The sequence below is a fragment of the Adiantum capillus-veneris genome, chromosome 19 (assembly GCF_014529385.1).
Source record: "Adiantum capillus-veneris isolate H3 chromosome 19, ASM1452938v2, whole genome shotgun sequence".
NCBI classification, from domain to species: Eukaryota; Viridiplantae; Streptophyta; class Polypodiopsida; order Polypodiales; family Pteridaceae; genus Adiantum; species Adiantum capillus-veneris.
In genome coordinates, this window is record NC_140949.1 from 145,137,305 (window position 1) to 145,159,985 (window position 22,681).

Consider the following 22,681-nt stretch of genomic DNA (forward strand, 5'->3'; position numbering starts at 1 on the left):
CGACATCTCCAGGTAATATTTCAATTTCTAAGAGAGAATAAACTTTATGTTAATCGAAAGGAAAGTGAATTTTTCTTACAAGAGATTCAGTATTTAGGTCACATTATCTCTCAAGATGGCATCCAAATGGATTCATCAAAGTTAGAGGTAAAAGGATGGCCTAAACCAAGGAATCTTCATGAGTTAAGAAGCTATATAGGTATGTGTGCATACTATAGACACTTCATAGAAAAGTTCTCACTAACAGCAGGACCATTACATGACCTAACAAAGAAAAACGTTAGGTACACATGGTCTGCCAAGGAGAACAATGCTTTCAAAAAGCTTATCTCTCAAGATGGCATCCAAATGGATCCATCAAAGATAGAGGTAATAAAAGGATGGCCTAAACCAAGGAATATTCATGAGTTAAGAAGCTTTATAAGTATGTGCACATACTATAGACGCTTCATAAAAAAGTTCTCACTAATAGCAGGACCATTACATGATCTAACAAAGAAAAATGTTAGGTACACATGATCTGCCAAGGAGAACAGTGCTTTCAAAAAGCTTAAAGAAAAGCATATCTCTCAACCTGTGCTTACACTACCGGATCTCTCAAAGCCATTTGAGGTCCAATGTGATGCTTGTGGTGATTGCCTTGGAGCTGTTTTGCTTCAAGAAGGGTACGCCATAGGCGATGAAAGTCAAAGGCTCGACCCTGTTGAGAAAACTCTAGGAATATATCAAAAGGAACTCCTTGCAGCTCTACATGCCTTAGACTCATGGAAGCACTATTTATTGGGGACTCCTTTCATTCTGCGAACGGATCACCAAAGTCTTAAGTAATTCATGACACAGACCAAGCTCTCCGACAAACAAATGAGGTGGGCAAATTTCCTTTCACAATTTCATTTTCATATTGCTCACATTGCTAGCAAGCATAATCAAGTAGCTGACGCACTCTCAAGACGGCTGAGAGTGAATGCGGTTTCCATAGCAACTCACAATGATCTATCTTCTATGATAGATGAGTATGCTATTGATCCTGATTTTAGAGATTTGATTTCAGCCCTTGCACTAGAGAAGAGGAAGAGGAACCATTTACTTTACAAGATGGTTATCTTCTCTACGGCAATAGACAAGGTGTTAAACTAGATCACTACGTGAGACAATAATGTATGAATCTCATGTTCCTCCTTATGCGGGGCATAGAGGGATTCAGTCTACCCTAAAGGGAACTGAAACATATTTCTATTGGCCTACCATGAAAGCGAACATACAAGAGTATGTTTCTAAATGTGTGGTATGCCAAAAGAAAAAATTTGATAGAGGGAAGCAACCTGGATTGCTACAACCCTTGCCAATCCCTAATTCACCATGGGAGAGCATATCCATGGATTTTATGTTTGGATTGCCTAAGTATATCCATGGGAATACGAGAATATGGACGATAGTAGACAGGTTCAGTAAACAAGCTCATTTTATACCTGTCAAAAAGACTATCAAAGCCCATCAAATGGCAACCCTCTTCATTTCACAAATTTTCAAGTACCATGGGTTGCCAATGCCCATAGTGTTGGATAGAGATCCTAGAATGACCTGTAATTTCTGGAAGGGTCTCTTTGGCCTATCACCCGCAAACGGACGGCCAAAGTGAAATAGCTAACCTAAAAATTATCGATCTACTAAACACCTATGTAACGGAAGTAGATCAAAGATCCCAATGGGAGAAGTACTTACCCTTAGTGGAGTATTCCTATAATAAGACTGTACATACTTCCACGAGAAAAGCACCTTTGAGGTAATTGAGGGAAGATCAAAAAGTCCTTTGCTACTTAAGGTACACGGGAAGATCTTCGCTGCAGATGAGTATAGCCAAGACCTACAAGAATATTTCCAAAAGATTAAGGATGCTGTCTCTATCTAACAGCAAAGGCAAAAGGCTGTTGCTGCTGATAAGCATAGAAGACCCCAAGCCTTTAAAGAAAATGATTGGTTCTTACTCAAGTTTTCCAAGGCTCGATTAAGGCACACGACGGGAAAGAATCCAATGGGACACCAAAAGTACTATGCTAAGTTAACAAAAAGGTACTATGGTCCCTTCCAGATTCTTAGGCCAATCAATGAGATGGCCTATAAACTCAAGTTGCCAACCATTGGCTCATACACAATGCTTTCCATGTGAGCCTACTAAAGCCTTACAAAGGAGAGCCACCTCAAGAACCAACTATTGAATACCCACCAGAGATCGAGGACCAAGAAGAGGTGTTGTAGCCCGAGTCCATTCTCCGACATGAAGACAAGGTACTAAGAGGCGGTAAGACTATCTGACGATACCTTATTAAGTTTAAGAATTATCCTTTTGAAGATGCTAAATGGATGCAAGGCATACAATTAAAGGATAACCTAAACCTTGTCAATGCTTACAATGCTTCCCAAGAGTAAGCAAATGTACAAATGTTAAAAATGAACAAAGTTTTTGTCTTATAAGACTCTCTTTTTCTTTATTGGGCACAAAAATGAAGTAGTATGCACGCTTAGATCAAGTTTGCAGAGACGACATCTCCCAAACACCAAGTAGAACTTGTCACTCTAGTATGGAATATTGATAGGACTAATGTGCAGACATGCTTGCGGCAGCCTCATGCTCTCAAGAACCAAATGGAATAGTCATCCATTTTGGAACGATGTCGTAGGGTAACATAGGGATCCTCTACCCGCTAAGAAAAAGGTCTCATGAATATGCTTTATCTTCTCTACACCATAGTCAAGGATGACTATGATTGCAAGAGAGAGATAATGTCATAAAATACAATATCTAATTCTCCTAAATGATTTTCTCATGTTAAACTGATCATTTAATATGGGGAAGTGCCAGGGGAGAAAAGGCTAGAATAATGGTTAAGTTAGTAGATTGACCACAATAGGGATCCAAAGGAGGGAAAATAGGGATCCAAAGGGGGGGCCATCTGCAAAAGAGGTATGTAAAACAATGGGCTTAAAAGACCTTAAGGTTCAACCCATTAATACTTCCAAAATGCTAAGGTTCCAAAATTCGAAGGTTGTGTCCAAAGGTCAACTTCAGGGAAAATTGGATGCTTTGTGTGTGTCCCAAAAGCCTTTGTCAAGACCTACATAGGAGGGGGCAAGCCCAAGAAGTAGGAGATGAGAGAGAAACTCACACACACACACACACACACACACACACACACACAAGCTCCCTTTGTACACAAGGGGAAGGAGGGACACATGTCAGCTCCCTAGCCCAGATGCCCACAAGGTGTACTCAAATCCTATTGGATGGACTTGAAGGTGGACCAATGAGAATTAGGCTAGAGTAAATCTAGTTTAATTAATTCAAAACACTTAATAAAATAAACAATAAAAATTAAGCTCTCTAGAAGACTATTGGACAGTTTCCCAAGGGGACCAATGAGCATTCAGCAGCCCAATGGCTTGCCTAATTCCTATTGGCCAGGAGGCAAAGGGGTCCAATGAGAGTTTAGTTGAATTATTAAATTACATAAATCTCTCACAAAAGGGTAAAGGGGGACACATGTTAGAAGGCTATCACTTATGCTGCTTAATTGTCATTGGCTAAGCCTGGGGAGGTCCAATAGGATGCTAGCATGAGTAATTAGCAAGGGGGGTCAACCAAGAGAGAGAAGGGGCTGATTTTTGCAAGGCATTATTGACACACAAACACTCACACTATCTCATGTGTGAAGTAAAGAAGACTCTCTCTCCTTCTCAAGATTTAATGGAAAGCTTATCACCTACTCCAAGCTTGTGAGAAGGAAGGCCTACACCAACAACTCTTGGCTTTGTGATGCAAATCCAACCAAGAGCCAAGCTTAAATGCATGCTCATCTCCTCTACCATGCTAATTACTAAGCTAAGCTATGCTAATATGAGTGATTATGTGAGGAGATGTACATCTTTCTCGTAAGAATACTCCTTCTTCCTCTCAATCTACTCTCATACCCCGCTAGCTCTCTCCATCTTTGAAGGTGTGTGAGGTCTTGGGTCTGAGACCGTGAGGGAATTGATGTTGTGTTTGAAAAGTGTTTTGCATAGTGCATGAAGTTTCCATCTTCGGAGGGAACCAGCTACTAGATGGTCCCCTATACCCAAATCTGACGAACGATTTGCACGTCAATATCGCTACAAGCCTCCACCAGAGTTTCCTCTGGCTTCGCCCTCCTCAGGCATAGTTCACCATCTTTTGGGTCCCAGCAGGTACGCTCCCACTCAAACCTTGCACAGAAGATCAGGGTCAGTCGATAGTGCACTAGCTTGTATTGAAGGAACACAAGAAATTGTATTGTAAAATGTCTGTCTTGATGGGAGAAACCATAATACAAAGCCTTTTGGAGGGGGGACCGGCTCCATGCAAATCCGGTCCTCAATTTCTCGCTCTTTTGAAGTACTGTTCATGCTATCTAACTAGGTGTTATGCTTTTTGTTTCTTTCTCCACCCAAGCACTCTTGTCATTATCATTAGGAATCTATTCTAATGAAATGCTCACTCTGCTCATGCTATTTTCCGCTACACACAAGTTACTAGGCCATTAAATGTTACAGTATAACTGTTTAGAAATCCAATTGTAGTGCTAGACCTTCGAGAGGTAGTCATGGTGTGCACTAGAACACACAGTAGAGTTAGTGAATATATGAAAAAGGGAAGACAATTTTGAGAGGGAAGTAGAGTTACTCAAAGTAGCATTTGGGTGGGAACTTTGAAATTATTTGGTACAAAGTTAGTATGATTTATGGCATTTACGCTTTGAAAGTGTGACATTGTATAATTTAATAACAAAATTTATTTATTTTTCCTTATTTTCTAAACGAGTTTCACTTTAAGATGCTAGTTTTCAACATAACATTAGACTCTTCCTTATTGGCCAAGCGCCACTCTCTCTCTAGAACTAAAAGGTCCAAAAGTGAGTCCAACTTTCTCCTAATGACACGACCCTTCCAGTACAATACAATGATGTAACAACCATGGCTGTGTTGGATAGTGGGGCAGACATTGTCATAGCAATAAAAGTTGTTTGGAAATCCTGGAGGAAACCAACAATTAGACAAACATATATGAAACTGCAATCGACTGATAGACACATTCAAAAATCGATGGGCTTACTGGAAAATGTGATAGTCAGCTTCTATGGAATAGACACACATTTTCCATTGTAGATTTTGGAAAGAAACTCAACTATGAAATCAATAATTAATCCAGGATTGGGGAGATGATTATCTTTACTTGAAACAAGTTGGAGTAGTTACTCGGGTAAATTTGAAGGATCATTCTGACAAGGATGTCTTGTGGATACCTAAACAGGAATTGGACTCTGAAACCTCAACAAAAACGAAATTTTTTTCATGTGGATACAAAAATACACTCCAATTTGGATGTGTAGGACTTCTAAATTGGGTAGTTTACAATGAGAATAATGCATAATGTATAGAGGAGTAAATGATGTGGAATACATACGTGAGCCATTTCTCGAACATCTATTTGAACCCTTTGAGTGGACTCAAATACTTGCCACAATGGATGTCTGTGTTAACAAAGCCACACCCACACACTTTTATGATGAGGAAGGCTATGACATAATTCCTATCCAGATGGTATTTATTGAAATGATCGAGGAGCAACAATTCTTCTCTGATCATTACTATGATGCCACAAATGAGTTAGAAGAAGGAACACTTACAATAGAGGAATCAAACTGAAAAAAAGAGCATGTAAGTGAAAAACTTCTACTTAGAGGAGGAGAAGAAAAGTTTTTCGAATTTCCAAACTATCATTGTAGAAGTCAAAAGATATCAAAGAAATCTGGACAATATTGAGAAAAAAAAAAAAGCTAAAACCAGCTATGTGAAACGAAACTTAATTCTTGATGAAAGTGGATGCATTGGATTGCATCAAGGAAAAAATGACGAGACGATACCCAGACATGAAAAACTCAAATTGACGAACCAAAACAAAACAAAAATCGGGTAAGCCTGATATGATTAATGGAAAAGAACATCTAATGACAAAAACTGAACACAAACCAAAATATAAGGAGCTGAAATGGACATTGAAAGAAGTCTGGACCCATGGAGATGGAATAAAAAAAAACCCAGAGGGAATCAATGTTCCATCTCATTACAAAAAATACACTTTGCAAGACCAACGAATCATTGTAGAGTAAGCCTTGCAACAACCAAAAGAACCAAAAAAATCCTATGAGGGACTTGAAAATGCCAAATGAATTGACCTTGCCGAGCCGAGAGAATACTCAAAACCACCATACATAGCTACAGATTTGTTACAAGAGAAGAGATTCTCATTTGAATATTAAAGGATTGTAGGATGTTTTTTCTTGGTCCTATAAAGATCTCAAGGGTGTGAATAATGAAATATGCCAGCATATTATCCCTATGAGAGTGACCGTACACCTACAATGAGATCTTTGCTAAAATGCTCAAGGAAGAGATCGAGAATCTCAATGAGATTGAGTTCATCTATGAAATATAACACACTGATTGGGTATCACCCATTGTGGTAGTGCCAAAAACAAATGGAAAACTCAGAGTGTCTGTAAACCTCAAGAAGGTAAATGCAACCACCATACAAGACACTTATCCTCTCCCAGTCACGAATCATGTTCTAAAACAAATAGCTAGAAAAGAGGCTTATAGCTTCTTGGACAGATTCTTTGACTACAACGAATTGGTCATAGATCCACTTTTGGACTTACCAATGCACCAATAACATTCTAGAGGCTAATGAGCCATGCCTTTCTTGGAAGTTTACATGGATGATCTTTGTGTGCACTCTACAAAAAGAGAGAGCCATGTCGAACACTTACGGTGTGTCTTTGAGAAATCCCATCTATATAAGATTTGTTTGAATCCTTAAAAATGCATATTTATGGTTAGACAAGGCAAAATTCTTGGACATATTGTATAAAAAAGTTGTATAGTTAAAGACATGGAGAAGGTGGCAGTGATTGCTAAAATGGCTAGACAGACATGTCAAGGAAGTTCTAGAATTTATGGAACATTGTGGCTATTACCATAGATTCATCTACATGTATGCATTCATAGCTAAACCCATTTATAGCCTTATCACTCATTTTAAATGGACAGACAAATGCAAGGTGTCGTTCCAAAAGCTTAAACAAGATTTGACCAAAACACCAATATTAAAAGCTACAAGCTGAAATAAAATGTTCCATGTGCATGTGGATGCTTCAAATTTGCTAATGGTTTTATATTTAGCTCAACCAGGAGAGGAAAAAATGGACTTTTCTATCTCATATGCTAGCAAACAGCTAAACCTAGCAAAAAAAAATCACTACCACTAAAAAAGAAGGTCTTAGAATGGTGTATGCTGTCAAGAAATTTAGACACTACTTGTTAGCTAGTTTTTTTTTTTTTTGTGGACCATTAAGCCTTACTCTATTTGGTAAACAAGATGTGCAATACTTGAAGAATAGTAAGATGATTCATCATCCTACTTGAATTTGACTTCACAGTGGTAGTAAAAAAGGTCACCACGCACCAAAGAGCAGATCATCTATCAAGCATCACCTCAAGGAAAGCACTAAAGGGGGTAGATGATGATTTACTACATGCTTATCTATTCTCTGTAGAAATGATTCCTAGTAGGTCAAAAGATCTAGTGTCTTTAATGACCATAGCGCAAGTAGATTCCCAAATACCACTTCATATCACACCACAATTGATAGAGCAATCAACCCTATATCAATTGCTGGATGAAAGAATACATCGGAAGAAAAGGGATGGAATTTTTCTTTTGTGCATCAACCCAGAGTAACAAGAAACCTACTTGAGTCAAGCTCATACTACGGTGGTAGGACTCTATTTTTCAAAAGACTAAACCATACAACAATTGACTTGGCTAGGGGTTTATTGGCCTACCATGAAGATAGATGTTCATAATTATGTGAATATTTTCTCTCAATGTAAGAAAAAATATGCCATACACCATGCCACATTATTCCATACGTCACTGACACCACAATGGAGTATATATCTGGTATAATATCTTCCCAATAAAACATTCCCTGAAGATATGAGTAAATGACAATGAAGAGAAATAGAGATTGAATTGGCCAACTATGAAGTGATTGGGAGTCGGCTCTATCAATGAGAAAATGACCAACAGCTTAGATTGTGTGCCAATGAAGAGAAGTATCTTCCTATCCTGGAACAAGCGTACACGGGTCTTGTAGGAGTCCATTTCTCTCATGAAACCAAAACCAAGCCTATATTGATGGCAGCCATCTGGTGGCCAATCTTGTTTGCTCATGCCAAAGAATTTTCTTGTCAATGTGATTCATGTCAGCGAACAAAGATACCAATGAGAATTGATAGTATGCCATTGCGACCTATGATGGGAGCCCGTGCATTTGTTAAGTGGGATATAGACTTTGTGGATCCAAGAAAACCACCAACATACAAAACTCAAATGCAATATATTATTGTGGCCATGGATTACTTAACCAAATGGGCTGAGGCAAGAGCCACTAGGAAGAGAGATTCTTGAACCACAGCGGCATTCCTGAACGAATGCATATTCACTAGGTATGTACTTCCTATTGAGCTTGTAAGTGATCCTAGATCTCATTTTCTTAATGAGGTGATAGAACACTTGCTAAAGAAGTTTATGGTAATCCATAACAAATTTGCACCCTATCATCCTTAAGCAAACGATCAAGCAAAATATACAAACAAGATCTTTAGCTCGGTGCTAACCAAGATAGTAAGTGTAGGAAGGACTGACTAGGAAATGCCCCTTGATTTGGCCTTGTGAGTGTATCAAGTTTCATTCAAAACATACTTGAACACAACTCCTTTAAACTTGGTCTATGGATTAGATGTAGTTCTACCCATGTAATTTTTATTACCCACTCTTAGCATTGCACACGAGTTGGAATCAAAAGGGCATGAGTTTTCAAAACAACTCAAGGACTTAGAACAACTAGACAAATAGAGATTAGCAGCCATTGCCCATAAATATGCACAAAAACAAAAACAAAACCAATTTTTTGGCTCACATTTGCTTACAAAAGTTTTCAAACAAGGGGATCTGGTTCTAGTTTACTCCTTGAAACAACACATACCCAAATTCAAGAAAAAGGGACACGGTCCTTTTGTCATTCAAGATGTTTCAACTAGTGGTGCTATCAAACTAGCTACATTAGATGGAGAGATCATGGAAAATTGGATTAGTGGATGTCAACTTTGCAAATATCATTTACCTTTGACTAATGAAATTTTGCAAAGAATGCATACAACAAAGGAATGCAAGCTTAAAAGGTAGCAGGTGATTGAAGAAGCCAAGGAGGAATCACACATTTGAGTTCTAAAGTAGAAGGTAGCAATGCAACCGATCCCTCAAGTTTTACCCCTCAATACCCTTTAGATTCAACCCCTAGCAGATGATGAGGTAGAAATAGATGACAAATAGCAGGATGGATTGGACATGTGCATAATGGTAACCGTAAAGGATGGGTTCAAAGTCAAAGCACTAGCTAATATAGGTGCATAGCTGAATGGGATCAACTACACAATGTAAAAAAAAAGCAAGAACCTAACCTCTGGAACATTCTCGACACAAGTCAAAGGCTGCCATAAAGATCTAACACCAACATTGGTTCTGGTCAATCTTTACATTTTTTCCCATGGATTTTTATTCCCACATAATTTTATCAGTTCTAGAGGAGCATATGAATGAAGATATTATGCTAGGAGTACCTTGGATGCACACTACAAAGTTGCTCAAGAATGGGATAGCAAGGTTCTAAAATTATCCCTCAAGGATGGAAAACTAAGACTGCCATTTGCTTATATTCAAGAAGAGTGGAAAGACACTCTCAAATCTCCTAAGCCACCAAATAACCAGGGAAACTTCAGACTAGTGCCCACTATGCATAATTACCAAATTCATTAGAGCAAAACCGGAATGCAAGGAACAATGCAATTTTGGGTACCCAAGACCCAGCTTACGACCAATCCTAAAAAAATATGGGTGCCTAAAAAACTATTGCACACTAAGAATAAGCTTACTAAGGCACCACAATCACAGATTATAAAATGGGTATGGAAACCTAAATAGGAATCTAAAGCTAAGCCCAAGCCACCAATTTTTTACAAACGACAATTCAAGGTACAGCCAAGTGAAATTATATATCAGTGGGTACCAAAGACCCCATCAGTACCAAAAATGTCAACCACTTCCATCACAAGGTCTATGATAAGTGTGTATAGTACTATCAAACAATGCATGCAACTGCTATAGGATTTATCTTCAAAAGAGTTAATCAACAGGATGCTTTTCCATTTGATGATGCTTGAGTACACTACTCAAGAACCACCTCTTGCACTGTATAGTGTTTTCAAATGCATTGACATCAGTAGCATGATAGGGCCAATCTCAGCCATGCATAGACAAGATTTTTTCCCCCACGCAGTGCAAAATGTGGTCTATACTCTATCGTCCTGGAGGACTCAGGCAAGGAGGGCGGGAGGCATTCTCAATGCGGACCCGGATACCTAAAAGTATACTTTGAATAAGGGCAACATTTTGAATGTTACTGTGCAAGTTCTTGTTACTTAAGAGTAAAATTCCCTTTAAAAAATTGGAATAGGGATATGTCATATGGTAATCCCTAGGTGTGCATGTAAACAATGCCAAAAAACCAAAAAACTATTGCAATTTTAACTCTTTTTGCATGTTTTAAGGCGAAGAAATGATAAAAAAGAGATCGATCCACAAATAAATATGGCCAAGTGCACACTTTGTACATCCACTCTGGCACCAAGTTTCATTCAAGGACCTACACTTGCATCTTAGGCATGCCAAAGATAACTTTTGCCAATATTGTGTTTTTGCACCTTTGTTGTTGTATTAGCCTTTCTACTTGTTAGTAAGTGGTGAAACAAGTCTAACAAGCATATTTGGGTGATTTTCTGTCAGGATCTCTCTCATCTACCTTGAGAGATCCGAAAAGGAAAATCATGAACGCTAAGCTAGTAGAGCTTCCCCCATACCACTTAGAAGAGGATTCTCTCAAGGAAGCAATGTTACCTGGTTGGCCAAGGAACAACTAGAGATCCAGCATGTCATAGTTTATCATACGATTTTCAAAAGTGCACAAGGATCCAGAATAGAAGTGCAGATGTTTCCCAAAGAATCTTAAGACCTAGCAAGGGAAGATGCACTTAGACCACTATGGGAGAAGATTTGTCTCACAGACTATATCTAGCTGGAACCATGTGGTGTCAACTACAAAAGAGCTTATGAGCTGCTGCAGAGCATTAATGAAGATGGCCGAGCCACCATTTCATATTTCAATGACACTCCAATAGAGGTGATTTGTGAACATCACAGAATAGTAAATAGATGATAACTTGAGACTATCAAAAGGGGAAAACCAATCAGAGATCACCAACTGCCTACCATGGGAATATTCACTAGCAAATCAACATCATTTGCAGATCTTAAATAGAAAGGAATAGAGCAGGCACTCAGCCACCATTTCCATTCTGTTGCACAGAGGCCACCTCGGTACACATGCTCTAACCATGCGTTGGCATCTACCTTCACCTAGATATCAAAGAGGGAAGGAGATACATAGGTCAACCATGCTCATTATATCCATACTACCTTAACACATGTAAAGAAACCAGAGCACATATCATTTTTGGGGGCTCCAAAGGTGCTCATTAGGATAGAATATCATGATATCGTCCAAGTAGAGCACCTATCACCAACCCCAAAAGAGAACTTATGGCTAGTGGGAAAATTGGATGGAGAAGAAGAAGAAGAAACACCCAGGGTACCACCAGTTGCCACAAGATTAAGAAGAAGACTGGTCAATGGATTTGAAGCGGAGGAAATTGTCATCGTACCAAAAGCATCTAAAAGCGACAAGGAACAAGAGGAGGAGGAGGAAACACCCCTAGAACTTAGAAAAACAAGATAAAGAGGAAAGGTTGAAGTGGATGAGGTAGTGCCCAATAACTGACCACACCTCGCCACACCAATTGAAGAGCCAACCCAAAGAGTGGCAAGGATCAAAAGAGAAGCAAAAACATTAGAACTAAAAAGAGGGCTAAAAGGGATTTGAAGAAAAGTAAAGACCATCACCTAAACGAATCAAAACGATCCAAAAATCCCATGTACTATCAGCATGATGTTCCATTGGCGGGATTGGAATACCTTTATGAAAATGAAGAAAACCAAAGAGAGCAAGCCAAGATGTAGGAAGTTGAACCAACGCCACCAAGAAAGAACAAGATCAAACAAGAGCCAAAAATAAAGGAGGAAATTCCACACTCTACTCCTCCAACTGAGCAATGTTGACAAGATACTAGTACTCACAATGTGGAAATTTTTGAAGAACAAATAGAGCTTCCAAAGATGCTCGAAAAAAAACCAACTAATAAGCCAAGTGAAGAATTCTTGATAAAAGACAAAGATGTACCATCACATCAACATGAAGCCAGAAATTCCAGATAGTTAGAGAGTTTGGAAGATATAGATCAATTTGCCAAGTATGCGCATGAAGCGGTTGACAGAATGAAGGATGAAATTTATGCTTGTCATCAACAACTTCATCACATCCACCAACATCTAGAGTTCACAAACAAAAGGCTTGCGGTGGCTAGATCCTTTAATGACGCATATGAAGAGTCCATGGATACAACAAACAAAAAACTAAAAGAGATCACAAAAAAATCTGAAGTGGAATTGGGAACTTTAAGGAGAAGAAATCAGCAACAAGAGCAATAGCTTGAGGAGGTGACCACTGCTCTACAAAAATCCACCTCATCTACTCAGTGGTTGCAAGTCTAGCTTGATATTGCAAATGCCTAGCTGGCACAATTAGAGTCTCGTTTGCCAAGAGAAACATCAGCTACTCAATCAGCCCCACCGTGGCTACATTACAAAGCACGGATGAGGCTTACAAAGCTCTCAAGTAGTGGATTAAAGAGCTTGAGATGGAAGTAAAGTTGTAGTGGATGTAGCACCGAGAACTCTCAATTGGCTTTATGCAAAAAGAAGAAGGCTACCAAAAGGAGATTGCACAGCTTAAGGAGGAGCTTAGCAATTACGGATGAATTCGCACTAAGCATCAATACTTGTAGCATGAGCTTACACCAAAGCTTGTGAAAAATTTTCGGCTTGCGCTAAGGCAAATTTTTTTATTTTATTTTTTGAATGTCCCAAAAGTAAAAATTAGCCTAGAAATTCAAAAAGTCACCCAAAGATTCCAATAATTCCAAATAATATGTAGAAATTTCCAAAACCCTCAAGAAACCATTAAAAATCACATTTACACACATTTGACATGTACAAATATGCCAAAAACATTAATTTATCAAAAATTCGGATTACAATAAAATCATCAAACAGGCCGATATATAGCGAAATGCAAAGAACTGGGCCAATGAGGGCCAAAAAGGTGTTCCAAATCATGACATAATCACACATTCAATATGGCTTGTCAAGGTCATGCATTTTCAAATTTTAATGGAATTAATTAGAAACTAGTGCAAAAACTAGAAAAAATTACCAAACCATTAGGATAAAAATTACACTTTAAATAAAAAACCTTTTGCACACTTAGCTGAAATGTTTAGCCAAATAAAAACTCAATTTTTGCATCAAGTCAATTGCCAGTTAATTTCACCACTAAAATCAAGACAAGGAAATCAAAATTGAAAAAATTAGGTCAAAACATTGTGCAATTAGAGTGTGTAAATCTCTATTGTGAGCCTAAACCTGCATCAATTAGCCATTACACACATACATTTTCAATAAAAACTCCAGTTAAGCATGCAAATTAATCAGCTTTTATGTACACACACACACACACACACACACACACACACACACACACACACACACACTAATATTTGGTAAATTTTTACCAATTTTTGGGTACGCACACACAAGTGTTAATACTGCCAAATTTACACGTTAAGCACTCAAATTTCTAATTGGAAATGCCCATACCACAAATCATCAATCACATTTGCCAAATTCCTAATTACATATTGATTTTTAGGGCACACACAAAGGAAAATTAGTGCACACACACTTTAAATTATAGGCATGTATACACTCAATTGGAGTGCGCACACACTTAATCCTAGTGCACACAATAACATTTGAACCACACAATTGGAAAGTCAACAATGCAAAATTCCAAGTTTAATTACCAAATTTTGCACATTCAATTCTAGAAAAAATTCGGCATTACGATGGAATGCAAATGGACAAATCAAAATCCCAAAATCATAAAATTAACAACAACCTTTCATACCGCACGTGTTGATTCCAATGGTGCCACACATTTGCTAATTTCTTGATTCATAGGTTTTTTTTTTCCGAGAAAAGATCCTTCTATTAGTTAATGAAACTGTCCATAGGGCTACAACCTCCTCTACAAGAGAGGACTACAACAATCATGATGGGGAGACTCTCCCAATGAAAAAACAACATATGTACAATGAGGCTAGATCAGGGGATGGGATGAGGGAAGAGAAACACAGGTGGATGGTAGTGCCATCTAAGCACACCCTGGACCATGGTGAAAAATGGCCCAGGACGCCAAAGTCGAAGGAAAGCCTCTCTGCGCTCCCACATGCGGTCGGAACCGCCCTGGAGTCTCTCGAATTGTCCTCTGAGAGTATGAACCAACTCAAGCCAAAGATGCGGAAGCAACGGGACCACCAAATGAACCAAAGTGTCAGGCCACTGATGAGCTCTCAACACACCTCTCTCTCACTGCCCCACTGTTGTGAGGTAAGCTCTGTGGTAGGCTGGAGTGTAGGTCGCCCCCCCTTCTGCTGGTGGATGATAGCTCAAACTGAAGTGTTGGGCCAGTGAGAGTGGACCAAGCAACTGCCCCCAAGTTTACTTTCCAGCCGTGGAAAGAGCAGGCATGAGACAAAGAACACGAAGCCACATCTGTTGTTCCAAGGGATAGTCCCAAAGACAGTGAAGCTGACTCTCCACAAGCTGGTCACAAGCTGTGCATGCGGACGAGAGGCCACTATGCACCAGCCAGCTCCCAACTATTGTAGCTCTATGTGCGACCATCCGCTGAAACAACGTGACTCGCTTTGGCAGTCTGGAGTCCCACAACCTCTCTCAAAAAGCTGCCAAGAACTCAGCTGTGAGACCCTCCTCCTGCCAATGAGGTGCTGCAGAAGCAGGGCGAGCCTCTCTCTGTGCTGCTAGTATGTGACATCCCAGTCCAGCAGTGTACTGAAAGAAAGGGACACCTGGGTCGTCTGCAGAAGAGAAGGGGTCCCTCCAAAGCCACTCTCCAAGATCCCACTATACTCGTTCCAGGGGACAACACTCCCAAGCCCACAGTCTCGAATGTCTAGTTGCAAGAGTAGTTGGGTCACGATCGATGAAACAAGTCCTCCCACAGATGCCCACCACTCAGATCCTGTGAAAACAGCACTCTCCCACCTGCGGGGCCTCTACTGCAACTCGCTGTAAGCGTCCCTCACCCTGTAGTTCGAAAAATAGGGAGAGAATAGTCTCTGAGCAAGCCCGAACAGAGATGAGAACCTCCAGTCACGTGAAGGCTCCCATCCATCTGGACGCTGCTGACTGGAGAGGAGTGAGCCACTCAATTGGTACTACCTCTAAGATGTCCTGGCACATGCTCTGCCCCTCACATGCCCTATAGCTAAAAGCCCTGTAGATCCTCTGACAAGCCTAAAAACTGTAACCAGTCACCTAAAGATCATGATGGATCCACTTCCATGGAACCCCACAAAAACATGAGGCCAACTACCAACCAAGTGACCTCTTTGAGTGGTGCTAACCATGGGGTTTCAAACTTGTAGGCGCTCCTCTGTGCAAGTAGGTTGGCACTGCTCCAGCCCCACAGCGAAGCGATCCTCCAGTCTCCTGCTCAAACCAACTGTACGCATCTCTGTGAAGATCCATCTGGTCGAAGGTTTCCAGGGGCCTCCTGCCTAAGGCACCCTAGCACAAAGCCACTGTAACAAGAACACCTTCCAGGGCTCCTCACCTGGAAGAAGACCACGGATGATGAACTTCCCAAGAAGGGCTCTGCTCTGCTGTGCTTGGTCTATGATCCCAAGCACTCCCTGGGAACAAGGAAGAATGATGACCTGCCAAGCCAGTTTGGCCCAGGCTGTCAGAGTGTCTCACCCTGACCAAAGGATATTCCTGATCAGTCGCTCTACCTAGATGATACAATAAATCGAGAAGATCTAGCAAGAAGTGATGTACCACATAGTAGCCAACAGCACCTGGTTGGCCACTACGACTCTTCCAGCCAAACAAAGTGGTGCGGAGATCCAATGTAACAACCTTCTCCTGATAAACAGGAGGAGGGGAGCAATCTGTTGCTTGGGAGACAAGTCCAAACCAACCTGACAGCCCAAGTACCGAACTGTAGTCCCTGGGGGAATCCATCTGAAACCCTTGCCTGGCATCCAGTCGGGCACAGGAGCACTACCAACCAAGAAAGCCACTATCTTTCTCCAGTTGATCAATGTGCCAGATGAACAATAGAAGGTCTCAAGAGCCTGCTCACACCTGTGAAGGATGGCCTCCTGGCCATCCAAGTACAAGTCTGATTCGTCAGCAAACTCAATGTCCAGTAGCTCATCGCCCCCCGAATAGGGAGTGCTAAGCCCCGTAAACCAACCTGCTGCAACACCAAAAACCTGCTCATCGCCTCAGCATAGAACAGAAAGAGGAAGGGCGCAAGAGGGCAGCCTTGTCTGACTGAACGTGTGAGCATGAAATGATCACCTCTACCTCCTGACAAAAGTACCTGACTGTGTGGCCGTCTGTACAAAGCTAACACCCCTCTGATCCAAGCATCTGAGAAGCCCATACTGTGTAGAGTGCCCTCTAGAAAGTCCTGGTCAACTTTGCATTAGGCCTTCTCAAAATCAAGAAGAAGAATCACCAGATCCTCACCACGGATCCGCGCTAGGGCAGAAGCCTCCCAAAAAGTAAAGATGTTGTCAAGGATACTGCGCTCCTTGACAAAACCTATCTGAGTCCCATGTATAAGGCTCTCTAGAAGTGGCTGGATCCTCAAACTCAGAGCCTTGACAAGAATTTTGTAGGCTGAGTTAAGGATGGTGATGGGGCGCCACTGTCGAATCTCATCCAAGGAGCGACCCTCCTTGGGAATGAGGTAGATCAGACCCTCACTCAAGCTTCTAGGAATCTCTCCTACGTGCAAGCTGTACTGAAAAGAAATACAGAGATCTGGGCCAAGCAAGTCCCAGTACTCCAAGAAAAAACTGGGAGTCAAGCCATCCTCACCTAGACAGCTACCACGGGGGAGTGCACTAAGAATCGTGTGAAATTCCTCAAGCTGAAGTGGCAGCTCAAGTCTTTGACAAATCTCCTCAGTCACAAGGCAAGGCATCTATGCCGACACCTGCTCCCTGCATGCATCCTGACGCTCTGGTTGAAGCTCTACAGACAGTAACTCACGGTAAAAGTCAGTAGTAGCAACTGCACGCATGTCCTCTGGCTCAAAAGCAGCTGACCCGTCGGGCCTCCTCAATTGACTGACCTTGGCATGCATATGCCGAGGTCCCACTCCCTTTGCAGAAATCACTAGTCACTCTATCACCCACCTGTGTCCACTGAGATGCCTGTCGATGGAAAGCAAACTCATGGCACTGCTTCTCTGTGCTAACAAGATCCTGGCAAGCCTGTTGTAGCTCCTCCAACCAAGGACTGTCTGCATAATACTCCTGCATCCTCTGCAAGGAAGGAATGCCCCGTCTAAGATGCTACTCCTACTCTCTCACTGTAGCCAGGCAAGCCAAAGACTCCGCAAGAAAGAAACGACTAATCTGAGCTAGTCCTGAGGCCAGTCTATTAGAAGGAGAATCCTGCATGTCCAAGCTCTCTGTCCAGAGAGCCTCTACTCGCTCTCTGAGTGCAGAGTCTAGCAAGACCCTCTCAGGGATGTGAAGCATTGTGCTCCCACTCCTCTACGTGTCTGCCACTATGAGGATCACTGGTGCATGGTCCGAGAAGGAAATCCCTGCTAGAATTCCAACTATCCCACCCAAGTCACTGAAATGGTCACTAGTGTAGAAGCGATCTATCCGGCGATAGATTCACTCCTCCCACTCTCCGGTCCGAACGACAGGCTGTCTGGGGAACTCACAAAACTAGAGTGCTGCCACACATTTGAGACCCTCAGAGTCATACAAAACCTCTCCCAAGCTTCCAGCTCAACTCCATGCATAGTAGCATGGCTACCACCAATCCTGTTAGAAGGGTCCTCCAACATATTGAAGTCACCCCCTATACACCAATGTTCTGCCTGCGGGGCAAAGACTCAAAAATCTGTGACCAAAACTCTGCTCGTGCATTCTCCACATTGAGCGCATGTATGTTTAGGAAGCCCACGAGGAAACCCTGAACCTGCATAGTGATTCACCGAGCCCTGCCTGGCACAATAATCCCTCTGCCCACAATGGTCTGCTACAAAGAATCCGCAATAGTCATACATACCCCACCCTGGATGCCTCCAGGTCCAAAAGAAACTGACCAAAAAGTATCATATCATCCACACAAGAGCTGGCCACAATGTCTAATGCGACTCTCAAACAGATGATGCTCATGTAGCATAAGAAGATCAATCTCTCCTCCCACAAGGCAACGTTGAAGCTCCTGATAGAGTCAACCTTGCTGACGCTGAAACTGGGGCCCACCAAGTCCCTGCACGTTCCATGAGACAATCTTCATGGGGAGCGAGAGAGAATAGATGCCGTCGTAGCAGCCAAACGTGCTATCTTCGAGGCTAGCTTGGATGAAGAGTAATCCGCATACAAGCGTCCTCTAGATAGGTGTGACTACAATGAGTGCCTGGCCCAAGCCCAAGTAGAGTGAGCTGTACGTAAAGCAACCTCCTCTGTCCAAGAGTCCTGATGAATGTGTACATAGCATGGAAAGCACTGCGTATCAGCAAAAAAGTGAACCACAATGTGTCTACATCTTGCTGTATCTGGAGGGGTCACTGCAAACTTGGCCAATGGATATAAAGTCTGAAGCATGTCTGTAACTCCTAGGTCTTCCATGTGGTGAGAGAACTCTAGGACCTGTGTATGCAACCACTCCTCTATCCCCCTAGCTGCAAGGAACAAAACATGAACCCTGAAGTAGGCTGCTGCATGGTCTATTCAGGGGTCGTCGAGAAAAAGTGTAAAGTCGTAGTCAAAGAAGTCCCATCGGTGCCGAATGTCAAAGCTCGTCAGACCACAAGGGTCTGGTGCATAGGGAGACGTCTGTACCTTTAGAGGGGGTCGCAAGAAAGGTTGTCCCTCTCTCGCCAAGCGACTTGTGGAAAATGTGCTGCCAAGAGATCTCCTAGCAGCCGAAGATGGCCCTGCCCCTTGGGTCGAATGTGGAACTGGAGTGGGAGGGGGGGTGTAGAAGCAGGGGGAAGAGGGGGAGAAGAGGGGCAGGGAGGAGCGACAGAGGTAGAGCAGCGAGGGGAAGAGGCAGCGGGGGGGGGATGATGAGAAGGGGGGGAACTCTAGGGGAGGAGGGGCTATTGAGTGTGAAGCTGAGGTAGGGGTTGGAGCAGGGACCTCATCCTGCTCAAGAGGAACAAAACGGTTCCCCGTGGGAACCCATTACTGTTGGGCAAGTGCCCGAGGACCACTCTAAGTGCCACGCTGTCGTTGTGGCCCCTATCGTCGTTGACCACAAACATGCTGCCATCCCTCCTCCGCTGGAGCCCCAGGCTTGGAGGGAGGCTCTGCATGTGTGCTCTGTGTCTCTACCTGTGGCTGCTGGCCAAGCCCTTGCAAGCTGGGACTGAGTCTGTGGTGTAGGTTGAGGCCTCCTCCATGGAAAGGCCTTTTCAAGATGGCCCATCTTTCGACAAATGTAGCACTGGTTTGGGAGGCTTGAATACTCCACGCTCTGTCTAAACCAACCTCCACTCACTTGAGGTAGAAGAATGATCTTCGGGAGAGTCTGAGTGCTAACCAGAATGCGAACTGAGGGAATGCTAGCCGCCTTGGCAGCTACTGAGGCTGTTGTGCGAGGTGTCTCCAAGACAGTCCCAATTGCTAGCCTATCTTGAACAAAAGTGGTAGGTACTCCCTCCACAAGCCAGGAAAGCAGATGGAGATGGGTATGTCTGCCTCCTCTACCAAAACATCTAAAGCAGTGTCAAAACCATGTCTCCACTGTCGAAAGTGGGCTCAAGCTTCTTGGATGGTCAGTGGACTCATGACAATGACCTTGGATGCCATCTCGGGGGTCTCGAAGTGATAGTAGCCTTGTCCAAGGATCTGAACGTCCAAGATCTTGCCCATCTCTGCGAGAAGGCGGGCCTGGAGAAGATCATGCAGCTCTCTTCTTATGTGTTTGGTGTCGAGAATCTTGCAGATGACAGAAGTCGCCTACAGACGCTCTACCTCTATGGCTAGGCTTTCTTGCTCTGTTGGTGATAGAGTAAGTCGAATGGTGGACTCAGCGGGGTTGGACGAAGGGGATTTAGTGGAGTCCCTCTGTGGCGGAGCTTGAGCCTCCATCTGGGTCTATTGCTGTGGCGGAGAAAGAGTGGGTAAAGAAATTTTTTTGCAAAAGGACCCCGACAAGCACTGTCAAAGAACCAGCACTGCCGGAGCCAATTGACAGAAGAACCTCGGCGTGAGAAAGGCATAATGAAATGAACTGGGGGGGGGGGGGGGGGGGGGAAACAGAAAGCGTAGTGGGCGTGGGAGAGGGAAGCGGGTGAGGGCAGCGAAAAGGGGGGCAGCGGGCAGTGTAGTGAAGAGAAGCAGTTAGTGGGGGCTGAGGGCGATCGGGCAGGGGCAGCGGTAGCACAGTGGGGGCAGGTGATGCAGCAGGCAGTGGGGGCTAAGGGCGGGCACAAGAGGGGAGCAGGTGACAGGGGGTAGCGCAAGGGGAGTGCACGTGCGAGGGGGGAGCGGTAGGAGCAGCGCGCGTGTCGTATAGATCAGTTTTTGATTCATAGGTTGATTCCATTGATGCTCCAAAGCCCTAATCTTGCATTCCAAAATCAAGCAATGGCTATGTGATTAGCACAAATTGACATTGTTAAAATCAATTCAAGACTCTAGCTATGATCTTTTCAATCAAAGTATCAAAGACAAATAATAGAGAGTGAAAGAGGCATGGTAAGAGATAATTAAGAGAATTGATTAGTATTAATCAAATCACAAGAGAAAGGATAAGCTCAAGGACTCCGTAGCCACACATAGCATGAGCTCTCACTAGATGAGCTCTCAAAAAATGAGACTGAGAACCCTAATTCCATTTATACACTGACTTATATACCTAGGGCCAAAAAATGCAATGTTTGGGTTCCCAAGGCAATTAAAGATCCACATTTATTGAATCTACTACCTAAGCATAATAATTGACATATTTTTCATAGCTTAGAACTCTCATTGAATCCATAACATCTTATAATTACTACAATGACTTGAAATAAATCAAGAATTTATAATACATGGCCATAATGGAAAAATGTGTGAACCCAATCTTCACTACTTCTTTGTGTTCATCTTGGATGTGAACTTGCTAGGCTTGGGCATTTAGTAGATCATGTTAACTCATGTGAGCTCAATTAAAAACCAAAATTTGTGAAACACTCATAAATTTTGGATAATGAATTGTATGTCCTGTCTCTAAGGGTTGTGGACTCTCATTCTTCCTTCTCATGCTCGCATCTCCCTCGTGGATCATCCGGTTGAAGTGATGTTTTCTTCTAAGTGAAATTTTTGTTGCTATCCCTCTTCCTAATCAGTTCATAGCTCAAGATTTAAGCATCAAAACTGTATTTTAGGTATAGAAGAGGTATTAGGGAAACATTGGTAAGTTATTGAGTGCATTCTTAGCTGAAATAGACTAGGTTAAATTTTCCTTGTAGATATTAATCTTTCTTTTTTGCAAGTGACCAAAATGCGGATTTGAGATCCTAGGCTTGTGTTTAGACTCTATCTACCTGATCTATAATTTGGTGATGTTCGGAGCTTGGTAGCTTGGTGGACCATCAAGATTTTCTTGTTGATGTGGCAAGTGGATTTTTTGTTTGACATATAGTTGAGTGCTCCATTGTGTAAAACCCTAGGACTACCTGGCCTTGATCCTCTACCCAACCTCCCTTTTAAGGCCTTGTCCCTAGGATCCCGTCTCCTTTAGCAGCCGGTAGCCCTTGGCCCGCCGGTCCTTGACCTCCAGGGTGGCCCTTGATATTAGTCCCCCCTTGGAGAATCTTTTTTGTCCTAAAAAACAAGAGTGATGATACACTATGGTTTCCACAGTGGCATCCTTGATGGATCCAGGTGTTTTCTTGACCCCGAAACACGGTTCAATAGGAGGTGCAATGAAATCAAGAGTCACATCTTGATTTTCCACATTGTTGTCCATTTGCAACCATCTTGTGTTACCAGTTTCTATCCAATCATAGTGTGTAGAGTCCATTTTAGAATGCACATGAGCATGCTAAACGAGTTAGCACGACAAAGATGTACCCAAGAGAGTACCTCTTTTCACTTTCCATGAAAGTAACTTGCTGACATAATTCATCGGCCAAGTTTAAGTCCTTGACTTGTTCTCAAATTTCATCAGTAAACAACCCCACCATAACTAGTGTTCAAG